The following is a 4,623-nucleotide window of genomic DNA, read 5'->3' on the forward strand; positions in this document are numbered from 1 at the left end:
ACTCATTAAATATTTTTCCACTATTAAATTACTTTGCTTACCTTTTGTGGAATCTGAGCAAGAGCTGATGCAATCATATTGGCCCTTTCTTCTGTTGATAACCATTGACTCCAAAGAAAACACCACAATATCTTTTTCTCCAGAGCTTGGGAAAACTTTCACTGCCTGTGGAAAAAAAAAATTGGCTTCATGTGGCTAAATCAACAAGATGACTCCAGTCAGGGCCTCTTGCCCCATGCTCTCATGCGCTCTCACCAATGTTCTGTAAACAATGAGTTTGCAATGTTACGTAAGAGATGAGATCTGTAACAGATGTAGGACTGCATGTGCATATCACGAGGTACTTACTGGTCATGGGCTGCTTTGTGCAGTAGACCTGTCGGAGCTTCACCATGAAAGCCCTCACTGCTGCTGCACTGGGGCTACACTGGTGTGACCCATGGTTATGTTACATGAGATTATGTTAAGGCTAGGTTATGGTTATGTTATGGCTGCTGCTATAGGTACTGCATCAGCCAGGAGAGAAGCTGTGTTATGGCTGCTGTGCCAGTCATGAGACAGTAAACCTGTCTGCAGTTACTGTGGCTCCCTGAGTCTCCTTCCAGGCTCTTAACTGGTGCCTTGCCTACCCTGGGTTCAGCGAACAGTGTGAGCTGTATGAATGGCAAGAAAACTGGCGTCGCAAACAAGATCAGGAAGACACTTCATCACAAAGGAGCAACAGCATAGCTAACATATTGAAAAGATTGCTCCAAACATCTCAGCTCAGTTCAGTTCAGTCGCTCAGTCGTGTCCAACATGCCAGGCCTCCCTGTCCATTACCAACGCCCGGAGTTCACTCAGACTTGTGTCCATCGAGTCAGAGATGCCATCCAGCTATCTCATGCTCTGTCGTCCCCTTCTCCTCCTGCCCCCAATCCCTCCCAGCATCACAGTCTTTTCCATTGAGTCAACTCTTCTCATGAGGTGGCCAAAGACTTGGAGTATCAGCTTTAGCATCATTTCTTCCAAAGAAATCCCAGGGTTGATCTCCTTCAGAATGGACTGGTTGGATCTCCTTGCAGTCCAAGGGACTCTCAAGAGTCTTCTCCAACACCACAGTTCAAAAGCAACAGTTCTTCGGCACTCAACCTTCTTCACAGTCCAACTCTCACATCCATACATGACCACAGGAAAAACCATAGCCTTCGTTAGACAGACCTTAGTTGGCAAAGTAATGTCTCTGCTTTTGAATATGCTATCTAGGTTGGTCAGAACTTTCCTTCCAAGGAGTAAGTGTCTTTTAGTTTCATGGCTGCAGTCACCATCTGCAGTGATTTTGGAGCCCCCCAAAATAAAGCCTGACACTGTTTCCACTGTTTCCCCATCTATTTCCCATGAATTGATGGGACCAGATGCCATGATCTACGTTTTCTGAATGTTGAGCTTTAAGCCAACTTTTTCACTCTCCACTTTCACTTTCATCAAGAGGCTTTTGAGTTCCTCTTCACTTTCTGCCATAAGGATAGTGTCATCTGTGTATCCAAGGTTATTGATAATTCTCCCGGCAATCTTGATTCCAGCCTGTGCTTCTTCCAGCCCAGCGTTTCTCATGATGTACTCTGCATATAAATTAAATAAGCACCTAAAGAGAGAAAACTGGATATATTCTAGAATCATTAGAATTGTAGCTTTTTAAAAGATATTGCCACCTTAATCATTCCTAAAGGTATGCTTCAGTAGCATTAAGTGTATTCATATAGTGAAACCAATCACCAGAACTTTTTGATCTGGCAAAAATTGAAGTCTATGTCATTAAGAAACTACAATTTCCTCTTTCCTCAGCCTCTGGCAGCCATCACACTGCTTTATGTGTCTACAAATTTGACTAGGCTGGATACTCTGGACTCTTCTTGTACTTGTCTCTCTGGACTAGCTTATTTCATTTAGAGTAAAATTCATCTCTGTTGTGTGGTGTGTCAGAATTTTCTTCTAAAAGCTAAGTAATAGTTTCTTACTTGTCTAATTCAATGAAACTATGAGCCATGCTGTGTATGGCCACCCAAGTCAGATGGATTATGGTGGGGAGTTCTGACAAAATGTGGTCCACTGGAGAATGGAATGGCAAATCACTTCAGGATTCTTGCCTTGAGAACCCCATGAACAGTATGCAAAGGCAAAAAGATAGGACACTGAAAGATGGCCTCTCTAGGTCAGTAGGTGCCCAGTGTGCTACTGGAGATCAGTGGAGAAATAAATCCAGAAAGGCAGAGATCTGGCAGGTTTACAGAGAAGGCCTCCAATAAACTCAAAATTTGGTAGCACTGAGAGAGGAAATTCTAAATTCCAATAGGTGCCAAGATGAGTCATGTTTCTGCTTTCCTCATTATCTCAAATGTTGCAGTGGGTCTTCCTGAAAGAAAAAACAAAAACAAATCTTTGATGAAATGACTGTCTTGTCATATGCATATATTAGGCAATTTTTGTGAAAAGGCTTGGAATGTTTTGGCCAAAGATGTTTCAAAGTGTCTGTTTTTTGATAAAGCAAATACGTCTGTGCACGTATAGTATGCAATACTCATGTACGCATGCTAAATCGCTTCTGTCATGTCTCACTCTCTGGGAGCCTGTGGACCTAGTCGTTCTCTAGGCTGCTCTGTCCATTGGATTCTCTAGGCAAGAATACTGGAGTATTAGAAAGGTAGACACTGAAGTTTATGAAGGCAGATACTGAAGTTTAGTAAGGCAGATATATAATTGCTTGGAGAAGTCTTAATCCTTCAAATGGTTGTTTATGGCTTCCTGGAATGCTCTATACTAGTAATGGAAAACAGGGTTCTACTTTCAGTATTTCATAAATTTTTTCATAATATTTATGAGTTTGCTGAACCCTGTCATGCCCTCCTCTAGGGGATCTTCCTGACCTAAGGATTGAATCCATGTCTCTTAAGTCTCCTTCATTAAGGTTCTTTACCACTAGTACCACCTTGGGAACCCATAATATATAATGTATTGTAATATAATAAGAAAACTGAGCTACAAGTAGGAACAAGTAGGAACAAACAAGTAGGAACAGTTTCTTAGTGCTACCTAGATACTATTGCTACAAATATCTGTGGGACTCTTCAATATACATGACTTCATTAATGAAAAATTTTACGAGGTTTCTAGTGATTCTTTCTAAATTAAAAAAAGAAGTTGAGTAAAGTAGATATATAATTTTTTGGAGAAGTCTTAATCCTTCAAATTGTGGTTTATGACTTCCTGGAGTGTTCTATGCCAGTAACGGAACACAGGGTTCTACTTGCAGTATTCCAAAAAGTTTCCATAATATTTATGAGTTTGCTGAATCATTTTGTATTTTCATTTTCTTATTTTACTTAGAGGAGACAAATTCCTGTGACTTTATGTGAATTCACTTTAAAACGAGCTAGAAAAAATAAGATTTCATGCTACCAACTAAAAACATGACTTACCTAGTATTTCACTGTAAAACTTACTCCATGTGTTCTCATTAAACATTTGGAACCAAAAATCAAAATAAAGTACATATGTTTTTGACCCTCTCCCTGAATGCCATATGACGACTAATTCAGACAACATAACAGGTGCATAAGATGGTAAGAATGAAAGTTTTCCACTAATCTTTTCCACTGAGTCACCATACAAGAAGCAGAGATTGTACAAATAAAGATACTTTAGGTATCTCAGTGAGAAGCTCACTCCCCACAGGATCCGATGGCATCTGCAAGAACAACGTTAAACCTGATTCCTGTGTTTTGTCGTAAGTCACTTGTTAGAAACAACATCTTTACAGAGATCCTTAAAAACATCAAAAAATTCCCAGTATAAACTTCTTACTAATGAAAAATGTGTCCAAAAGAAATCTTTTGCCAGATATGTCCACATGCTGACCAAACGCTTGATAAAATTCTTACAATGTGCTGTGTGCTGTGCTTAGTTACTCAGTCATGTCTGACTCTTTGGGACTCCATGGACTGCAACCTGCCAGGCTCCTTCAGCCAGAGGAAAAGTCTCATATTTAATAGGAGATGATTCATTGGGATCAACAAGATTGGAAGTTGGAGGTGTCAGAACAGTCACCTCATGAACCCTCCTGACAAGTTCATCCAGAACTGTTTTCATATTCATTCAATGACTGCATTTCGTTGGCCAAACCAGCACCTTTCCACAACTTCTAGAGCTAAAGTAGCAAGTCATCTGTTGCAGTACCAGAAATGAGAGCCACTTCATAGACTTTTTGCTCCTGCAACTATTACTGCATTCTTTCACCAGTGCTCATGCATATATAAAAGGAGAAATCAATCAGGAAGTTAAAGTATAATTCCTGATTTATAATAAGAGAGTTTATGTATTTATAACATAATACAACTCAACTAAGTACATTATATTAATTGTCAACAGAAGTGGAAAGCAAGTGAAAGGGCAAAGAGTAAAACACTTCTAGATTATACAGTGTGTTCAGTATTGTCAGCGCTGTCACTGATCTAAAAGTCGATGAGTTTACACATGCAAATCCACTGTTATATAAGAGACAAGACTAGCCTGAAAACTGTAGCAAGTGAATGTCTGCAGAATCCTTCAATCAGAGTTAGAGTTAAGGTGATGGGTTATGGTCCATAG

The 4,623-nt window shown here is 39.9% G+C and overlaps 1 pseudogene; it reads right to left on the reverse strand.

Moving 5' to 3' along the window:
* Positions 1-2,345: 2,345 nt before the first annotated feature.
* Positions 2,346-4,233, reverse strand: LOC138442987 (UDP-glucuronosyltransferase 2B31-like; annotated as a pseudogene).
* Positions 4,234-4,623: the final 390 nt, after the last annotated feature.

The sequence above is a fragment of the Ovis canadensis genome, chromosome 6, assembly GCF_042477335.2.
Source record: "Ovis canadensis isolate MfBH-ARS-UI-01 breed Bighorn chromosome 6, ARS-UI_OviCan_v2, whole genome shotgun sequence".
NCBI classification, from domain to species: Eukaryota; Metazoa; Chordata; class Mammalia; order Artiodactyla; family Bovidae; genus Ovis; species Ovis canadensis.